Below are 10,733 nucleotides of genomic sequence, written 5' to 3'. Positions count from 1 at the left end.
TTCAAAGTTTGGGATAGAATTACAAAAATTTAATCTAGTTTTTCTTTTTTTTTTTTTTACAATTATCCCAATTTCAAAGGACAATTTACAGGGTTTCATTTGATAAAATTTCAAGTTCAACCAAGTTGTAGTTTTAAATTCCAATTTCGGGCAATCATTACGATTTTGATATATATTTTTTGTTCAATTTGGATTTAGTTTTGATTTCATTCAATTTAATTTTGGTTTTAATTTTCAATTTTCAATCTCGTTCCAATTTCAGTTACAATTCAACTCCTCTTCAGTATCGGTTCAACTTGATTTCAGTTTTCACATATTTTGATTCTGGTTCAACCTGGTTTCACTTTCTATTTTCAATTTCAATATTCGATTCTCACCTAATTTGATTACAATTATGGTTCTTAATTTTGATTCAACCTAGTTTCAATTTATGTTCAATCAATTCCCAAGTTGGATTGTGGACAAATTCAATTTTGGTTTTTAATTATGATTCATGCTTGATTTTGATTCATGCTTGACTTCCCAGTGGACAGGCTAAATTGGCAATTTTGGTTCAATTTAATTTTACATTTAAGAGGCTTTGGAATGACAGTTCAAAGGCAATCGTAATTTTGGTCGAATTTGATTCCATATCGAGAATGGTTTAAGGCTAGTGTTAAAGTCTATTTGGCTTGATTTGCTCGTAATTTCAAACTGGACAAATTAAATTTTTTAAGAAAAAATTTTAAATATTTATTTTTTAAGAATAATATTTAATCATTTTATAACAAATAAATAAAATAAGTGTGAAACTAATTATTAAAATAAAAAATTAAAATTGTGTTTTTTCACTTCAAATAAAAATGTTTAAAGAGAAAAGTTTGAATAAAAAGTTATATTTTATTGTTTAATTTTAAAAGTGAAAGAAAAAATAAAAATTACATGCAAATAATATTGGTCGGGTTTGATCAAAACCAAAATGAACCCAACTCGGATCGTAGTTAGACAAGATAGGGCTTGATCACTTTTCATGTTTTTTCATATTTTAATGCCTGATCATTATTATAAAAATCAGACTAGTCCAATGGGTTAATGCAATGAATTCGACATAAAATTGAGATAATTATTTAATTACACTAAATAAGGATATGATTTAAAAAAATTTAAGTAATCTGACAATTGAATTGGTGATTCGTGTGACTCAATAACCCATTAATTAGATCAATTATAAATAATATCTCAATATTTAAAAATTTAAGTATATATTGAATCAATAAATTAGAAATTAATTAATATACTTAACTTAAAATTTAAAATATTAAGTGAGAAACATAAAATTAAAAAAAATATATATTATATATCAATATTAATATTTAATTTAATAGTTATTAGATTTGTTTTCATTTTTTAAATTTATGTATTTATTATATAAATTTTAATTAATTTTATATAAATTTTAATATTAATAGCGGAACTTATATTAAATATTCTTTTATGATTTATAATTCTCCGATCAATTTAAGGTCGATTGCACGGATGAAGTTCATGACATGACGGGGCATGCAATCATAAGGAACAAAAAGTCTATTAGAAAGATAACGTCGAATAAAATGATAATTGAGTAATTAATCCTTTTAATTTTTGAACTGCAATTAATCCTTTTAATTAATAAAAATAAAACACGCCATTTCAATTAAAATAAAAATAAATCACATCATTATGCTAATACATGTAATGCGAGCACGTAGCAATGCCTCTCTCTAACATTTCTTTAGAGAAATTTTCTTTTAATTTTGTTCTTCTTATTTAGATTGTCTCTTGAGTTAAGTTTTTCTACTTAATTTTCTTTATCCTCTAAAGGGTCTCCATCTCAAGCCCGATCAATTTTCTCAAACTTTGCTCTGACTCCAATTTATATAGGATAGAGGCTAGGACACGTTATTCTTGCTTCAAAACCTCTTAATCTATCCGTATAACAATATATTATTATTTTTTATTAAAAATAATTTATTTTTATATATTTATATATTTAAATATTATAGTTTTTAACAAAATATATAAATATATTATAAAAATAATATGTAGAACTTATCTTTCTAACTATATTTTATTTTTTAATAAATAAATTTATATTATATAATAATAAATTAAAATAAAAAATAAAAAGAAAATTTCCACCCGACTAAGAATACCCCGACCTGCCCCAGAACTCTTGTGGGGCGGGGAAGGGAGGGGTAATCCCTACCCTTGATCCACCCCATTGCTATTCTTATTGCCCTCTTGGCAAGGGAAAAATCGTTCTCATCGGTTAGATATGGGTTCCCTTCCCAACCTGACTTGGTGTTGTAGATAGTTGTTTTAGTTTTGTCTGCAGTTTTTAAAGGGAGGGTTGCAATAAATAGATCAATAAGTAGATCGGTGATCCAAGAACTAGGTGGTTTTAGCTCAGTGTTGTTTCAGTGAAGATCTAGGCCTAGATGCTTCCATTTGCCTAAAGGAAGGGCTTTAAAGCATTGAAGGGATGTCGACTACTCCAGAGGTATACACATCTTCCTCTCTGTTTGAATGTTGATCCCCAGGCTAAAAGAGAATAAGAGACTGATGAGTTTGCGGTGTCACCCTTCCCGACTGGTCAACAGTTTTGAAGCATGGAAAAAGAGACCCTTTACTAGTTTCATTGAGACCCTTTGATGGTCTTTGAGCAGTAGTTCTTTTTCTTTTTTAAGACGATGGGTTTTCAAATCTTCATTCTGGTGTTTATTGTTTCTTTTACCATCTGGACTTTGTTTAATGCAAAGTTTATTGTATTTATATATATATATATATATATATATATATATATATATATATATATATATATATATATATATATATATATATATATGTAATTTGCATGGGTGGGGCAAAGCCCGAGAAAAGAAAAAAACAAATGATTTATTTGATCCCAAAATGAAGGCGATGTTAATTTGAAGATTTAATGCGAAGAGCTTCTCTGTGGAGTAATTATGTTTATGGATTAAAGTATTTCACACGACATATGCATAATTAATCATCATTTCAAAATTAATGTTGGAATTCCCACTTTTGTATGTTACAATTAATTATTGAATAAATGAAAAATAAGTATTTATTTTAAAATAAGTATTTATTTTAAAATAATTATAATATAATGATAAATTCTTATGTTTATTGAACTAATCTAATAAATAAGTATTTATTCAATAAATTATTTTAAAATTTAACAATTTGAATAATTTTAACGACTTTTCTATTCAACCATTTGCATCATGAATAGTATGGCGCCATCTAAGACTAAGCTACCACTAAATGAAAAATTTTTGCAGGTGAATTCAATATCAGAGGCGAACTCACTATAATAAAAAAAATATTAATTGATTCCTTTTATTTGAAGTTGTTATTGTATATTTATATATTTATTTAAATTGATTTCTTATAAATTTAAATATTTAATATTTTTAAAAAGTATATTTTTTATTAATAAAAAATCAGTTGGCTCTATATTTTAAGTAAATTATTATATGTATATATACACGTCAAAATCATCAGTTTCTTTTCACCGCTTATGGATGTTTCATTTTTTCGATTTTATGTTTTTAGAGCAACAAGACAGTGTTTTATATATGTGTATAGTGCAGCAAAGAGTTGTTGTGAGACTTTTGAGAGGAGAATTGAAGATGGGATTAGTGGATCTGCTGGTAGTGGCATTAATCTCAGTGCTGGAAGTTCTCCTTATAACCGGGATTGGCTTGTCCCTTGCTCTGGATCGCATAAATCTCTTGGGATCCACAGCTAGACACAATCTCAATAACGTGAGTCCCTCATTATTAATCAACTTGTCACTTTTCTGGACTAATTGTCCTCGTGATAACTTTTCTGGACTAATTGTCCTCCTGATATATATATATATATATATATATATATATATATATATATATATATATATATATATAATGATGATAAAACATAAATAATTAATTTGCACATGGCAAAGCCCAATTTGTCCTTAGAGAGTAAAGAGTATTTATTTATATAATAAGTTTGTTTGGTTTTGCCAGCTAGCCGAAAATTATTGCTTAACTATAATAAAATCATGCGGTAAAATTTTGTTAATTATGACGATTAATATGTCAAATTAAGATTAAGAATTTGAATAAATCAAATACAATTGAAACCGATGCCAACAACTATGTATTTGTCATAAATATTTTTCTTTTTAATATAAAAAATTTGTTATGTGGGACCAGCCATTCACGCTTAGGACCCCACATAATTGTATGGTCAATACTTTTTTTTCATGGACATCTTCATTACATGTCAATGTATAAAAAGCCAATAGTACACCACTATTTTTGTGTGCACATTGGAATTAAATCTTTTACCAACTTAACGTAGCCCTCACTCATGCATTCCCAAGTTTAGTTTACTTGGGCTATTTTAAAGAATTAATTATTTTTTTATTTAATTTTGATTAAAATTTAAATTTAAAATTTTACAATTCTATAATATAATATAGTACTATTAAGTTAAAATTTATGGGTGATTTTCATGGAAATTATTATTATTTTTAAAAAATTGGTATTTGACTATATAATCTTACCTTGTGTTTTGCAGCTGGTATTCTACGTGTTGAGTCCGGCACTGATGTTAGCCAACTCGGAGAAACTATAACTTTTTCAAGTTTGGTTTCCTTGTTAGTGATTTTTATAACGATTTCATGATAATTTCCTGGCCCATCTCACTTTAATTTTCTGCATTTTTATCAGCAACTCTTGGTACAATTTTTAATTTGGCCTTATATATATAGGTGGTTTATGCCAGTAAACATTCTGCTCACGTTCATAATTGGGTCGGTGTTTGCTTGGACTCTTGTTAAAATCACTAAAACTCCACCGCAACTCCAAGGCCTTGTCATTGGTTGCTGTTCTGCTGGAAATTTGGGAAACTTGCTTTTCATTATTATTCCAGCAGTGTGTAAAGAGTCAGATAGTCCTTTTGGAGATTCATCCGTCTGTTCTACTTATGGAGAAGCTTATGCTTCTCTTTCTATGGCAGTACTTAACTATCTTCTATTTATATTTCTGATGTAAGTGCATATAATAGAATCTATTTTTTATGATTAATTTCCAACTAGCTACGGTTCAAACTCTAAACTTCATAGATGTTTATTGCGCTACAGCTGGGAGCTGTATATAAATGGGCATATGTGTATTTTGTAATGCGGATATATGCACATAAGAGTAATGCTGCATGCACAGCTATTGATGACACAAATGAAACACAAACATTTGTAGAGAGTAGCATGGAATCACTGCTACTTCCTTCAAAGGACACCAATGGCTTTTCAAAAACTAGATACGCGGGAAGAGTTTCTTATTTGCAGAGAGCTTTTCAGCGTATTAAGAATTTCACAGAAAAGATCAACCTAAAGATGGTTTTTGCACCTTCCACAATAGCAGCGGTATGCATGCAAGAGAACTAATATGCAGGATTTCTCTATCTTTAGCATCAATTATTATATTGTTTAGGATGAAGGCATCTATTCATCCTCTATATAATTTTCTCCATATGAGAAAATAATACTACTGTGCAGTAGTCCTGACTAATATACTAATTTCCATTCATTTACTTCAGATTATTGAGTTTATTATTGGGGCAGTCTCTCCAATCCGAAAGTTGATGATCGGTGATAGTGCTCCTCTTCGTGTGTTTGATAGTTCTGCATCTTTATTAGGGTATAATTAAATCCTACTCTGGTGATTTGGAAGCCAATTTTGATAGCTTTCATTCATCTCTGATAGTCTTCTTGAAAGTTGAATTTGCAATATGATCAATAAATAGGATCAACAGGAAGACAATTGCTTTAATAATAACTTGCAACATTGAGTCACTATGTATATATAATTTAATTTTTTTCAATTTCACATGGGAATAGTTATTTACTGTGACATCCATATCAATTTTGGTTGCTTAATGACAATCTTATCGGTTGCAGGGAGGCAACAATTCCATCTATGACCCTGATAGTGGGAGCAAACCTTCACAAAGGTAATTAATTTTCTGATTCTAATATTATCTTTGATAGCCTGAATCTAGTTAGTAATTATAAGTAATGATTATCATCTTTCAGGTTTGAAAATATCAGGAGTAAGCGCATGGGTGATTGTTGGAGTTATAGGAATGAGATATATTTTGATGCCTCTGTTAGGCATTGGTATGGTGAAAGCAGCACACCATTTTGGTATGGTTGGATCTATAAAGGAAGAATGAATCTTCATTCCTTAATCAAAGGAATTCAATATCAACATCTGTAAAATAGCATAATATCAGGCACAATATCATCTTATATAAATTAGCACATTTTTCTTGATTTGTTACCTTGTATACTTAGCATTCTTTGTATATACATATTCACACTACAACATCAATAAAATCAAGTCAGAATTCCACAAATCATTCAATCTCTTTATGTTATCAAAGCCTCTCTTGCTTTAGGGAGTTTTTGTTTTCTGTTTGTGTATCTTCTCTTTATCACCATGACTAAGTACCCACCCCCAACAGTTAACTCACAAAAGGGTTGTCCAACCCATGACCCAAACCTCCACAGACACAACAGCTACTCTTATTACCCTTAATCCAACCTCACAACTGCCAATAAAACTCACTGGCAGTGGCAATTTTTTGACCAGGCAAGCCCAAATTACCACTCTTCTCCTTGGCTATGACTTAATGTCATACGTTGAAGGCACTTTTCCATGTCCTTCAACATTTATCACTGACAACAATAAGCAGATTGCAAATCCAGCATATAAATCATGGCAGCGATAAGATAATCTCCTCTGGAATGCTATTATGGCCTCTGTAGATCCTACCATTGCATCTCTAGTTGCATTTGCAACCACCTCAGAACAAGCATGGCAGAGGCTAGTCACTACATATGCCAATAAATCCCAAGCTCGAATTTAGGTTCTCCAAGAGAATCTCACACATGTGATGAAAGGAACCAAGTCTGTTGCTCAATATCTCGGTGAAACTCATACCATCGCTGATGAGCTCTCTCTTGCAAGCTCTCCTGTTGGACAAGTCGAGCTCATTATCAAAATACTAAGTGGTCTTGGCCTAGAGTTCAAAGAAATTAGTGTAGCTATTCATGCTTGTGATCATCCAATCATCAATGAAGAACTTTATGACAAGCTTAGTACACATGAAAATTTTCTCACTCATGAAGCCTTGAAGAAAGAAGCTCAGACAATTTCAGTTCATCATGCCTAGCATGGACAACAAAATTCCAATCAAATAGGTCTTTCAATGGCAATAAGACTACTTTCAATAATAATTGCAGGAATGGTGGAACAAATGGAGGTTTTTCCCAAAACTATAATCCTCGCCAGTACTCACAACACAATAATAGAAATTTTAATGTTGATTCAGGATGGCGCAACACAAAAAGCAGATGGTTCCCTTGATCATTTCAAAGCTAGGCTTGTTGCCAAAGGTTTCCACCAACGCCCTGGGATTGATTACACTGCTACCTTTAGTCCTGTAGTCAAGCCTACAACAATATGGTTAATATTAACTCTTGCCACTCAGCATGACTAGCCAATCTCTCAACTCGACGTCAACAATGCCTTCCTACAGGGTAACCTATCAAATGAAGTCTACATGGATCAACCTCCTGGATTTGCTGATCCTAAATTGCCACATTTTGTTTGTAAGTTGTACAAAGCCATTTATGGACTCAAACAGGCTCCACGTGCTTGGTACACTACTTTTTGAGATTTTTTAATTTCCTATGGCTTTGTCAACACTCACTCAGATTCATCTCTCTTTGTCCTCCATAAGAATGAGCAACTATTATATCTTCTAGTATATGTGGATGACATAATATTGATAGGTTCTTCATCTCAATCGATTCAGGATATTTATCAGGTTTTATCATCCAGATTTTCCTTGAAAGATCTATAACCTCTCACATATTTTCTGGGAATTGAAGTTTGCAAGACTGATTATGGTCTCACTCTAACTCAGACAAAATCTATCACAGATTTGCTACAGGAATTTGGCATGATGGAATCCAAAAGTGCAGCAACACCTCTATCTTCCACTACTGTACTCAAGTTAGATAATGGATCAACAGCCATAAATGCCACTCAATATCGACATTTACTTGATGCTTGACAATAGCTATCACTCACTCGTCCTGTTCTTGCCTTTGCAGTTAACAAGCTGTCTTAGTTCATGCATAGGCCTAGCATGCTCCATTGGCAATCTACTAAAAGAATTCTACAGTACTTAAAGGGCACCTTACATTCTGGAATTCTGCTGCACTATGATTCTACTCTTTCTCTCCACGCCTATGCTGACTCGGATTGGGCAGGAAATCCTGATGATCGTACTTCAACCTCCGCATATATGGTATTCTTGGGGTTTTCTCCAATAAGCTGGTGTTCCAAGAAGCAATGTACTATAGCCCGTTCTAGTACAGAAGTAGAATTTAAAGCTATTGCCAATGCTGCTGCAAAACTTATTGGATTACCAATTTACTTCAAGAACTTCACATTTCCTCTCCTAGGTCACCAATCATCAAATGTGATAATCTTGGTGCCACTTACACAACATAGAACCCAGTCTATCATAGCCGTATGAAGCATGTGGCGTTGGATTTTCACTTCATTTGGGACCAAGTTCGGGATGGCAGCTTGATTGTTGAACATGTTCCTTCAACAACGCAACTGGCTGATACACTCACCAAGATCATTCCCACCAAGCAGTTTCGTGACCATCTACCCAAGTTAGGTGTTCAAAATTTCCCACCTAACTTGCGAGGGCGTATAAAGGAAGAATGAATCTTCATTCCTTAATCAAAGGAATTCAATATCAACACCTGTAAAGTAGCATAATATCAGGCACAATATCAGCTTATGTAAATTAGCACATTTTTCTTGATTTGTTACCTTGTATACTTAGCATTCTTTGTATATATATATTCACACTAAAACATCAATAAAATCAAGTTAGAGTTCCACAAATCATTCAATCTCTTTAGGATCAGATTCACTGTATCAATTTGTTCTAATGCTTCAGTATGCACTTTCGCCTGCTATGACCGTAGGTATATACAACTCAATAGGGCTAACTGAAATTGAAATGTTCAACTCCTTTATTTGCTTGAACTGGGTAATTAATTACACAGTGATCTAGCCTGATTGCTATTCCGATGAACTTGGTAGGAATTATTGTGCAGCTGTTCGAAGCTGGGGAGAGTGAATGTTCTGTGATCATGCTGTGGACTTAGTTGTGGCTGCATTTGCTCTTACCCTTTGGTGAAACTTTTATATATGGCTTCTTTAGCCATTTGCAATCTAAATTTCTAGAACACCATCGCCCTGACAAAATGAGATCATATACTTGTAGGTAGATCGATTAAATGGGGTTTTAGTTCTTAATTGGATAGTAATATAATTGAAAGTGTTAGGGTTTAGGGGGTGTTTTTGTGTGGGAAAATAATGGCATGCATACAAAGCACAAAAAATAGTATTCCTTATAAATAAATAATTACAATTATTTCTTAAATTATAAAGTAGTGAGTCCTATATTTTGTGAGAGATGGAACATATGCTCTAGGAGTACACATATATATCCCCTTTGTGAGTCTTTTTTTTTCCCCTAAATTTGAGTTTTTATTATGTGGTGTATAGTAGTTATGTTTATTGTAACCGGAATATGTACTCTAGCTATGTGAATTTTTTTTTTTTTTTGTTAAGCAATGACCAATGAATATTTGATCATCTTTTCATCCATTATCTACAGATTTGGCAGATTATTCAGTAACATTAAATCAAAGTATGGGGAGGATGAAAAAAAAGAAAAAACAATGACGATGAAGAAGAAAGAAGAGAGTTCTAAATAATCATTAATTTGGATATTTCTCTTCACTTTCTACGTATTGGAATTATTTGTCAATCTCCACTTCCTTCAAGTATAGTCTCTTCCACTTTAGATTTGCTGGCAATTGTCACTGAGGGAAACTTTAGTGCATTTTCAAGCAGATGTAGTCAATGGTCAGGTCCAAACTGATTTTACTAATTTTAATTTCTATATATTTTTTTTGTAGTTATTAATTTAAATCGATTCAATTTCCATTCAAAAAGAAAATAACATTTGAATTTAAACTAAAAAAATCTTGTTATATTTCAATTAAATCAATGGCCAAAGGCTTAAATTAGCTCTGAAGTATATCTTAATAGTGAAGTAAGCCCTTAAAAAAATTTTAGATTCATTTAGGAGCAAATAAAGCATATTAATTTTTTCTACCCTTGATGTAAATAAGAAATAAAAAATATCCTTCGCTCAAAAATGACTTCCCTCCACTGCCTTTTTTGTCTCTTCCTTGCAAAAACACCCAGCGCCCTTCCTCATCAACTGGCTACTATCCTTCCAACCTCCCTCCAAGACACATTGTCAGATCTTCTCCTTCAAACCGTTGCTTCTTTCACACTCATCTGCATCGCTTTCGGTTCAGGAGATCTTTATTGCGTAGACTAGACCCATCACCATCTTCTCATTTGACCCAACCCACAAGCAGAGAAGGCCCATGTCTCAACCAGCAACTCAACGCACGCTCACCCCCACCATTCTCACCATACTTTGTCACTAAAACCATATCTGACACATTTGACATTGTATTAGCTGTTCATGAGATGATATAAATCGGGAAACTTGCTGGCATTGCTATT

At 32.1% G+C, this 10,733-nt stretch overlaps 1 pseudogene; it reads left to right on the top strand.

Annotated features, from left to right (window-relative positions):
* The first annotated feature begins 3,674 nt into the window (after positions 1 to 3,674).
* LOC110666434 (protein PIN-LIKES 3-like) lies at positions 3,675 to 9,348 on the top strand (annotated as a pseudogene).
* Positions 9,349 to 10,733: the final 1,385 nt, after the last annotated feature.

This window comes from Hevea brasiliensis, chromosome 16 (genome assembly GCF_030052815.1).
Source record: "Hevea brasiliensis isolate MT/VB/25A 57/8 chromosome 16, ASM3005281v1, whole genome shotgun sequence".
In the NCBI taxonomy this organism is placed as follows: Eukaryota; Viridiplantae; Streptophyta; class Magnoliopsida; order Malpighiales; family Euphorbiaceae; genus Hevea; species Hevea brasiliensis.
This window is presented reverse-complemented; position numbering and strand designations above follow the sequence as displayed.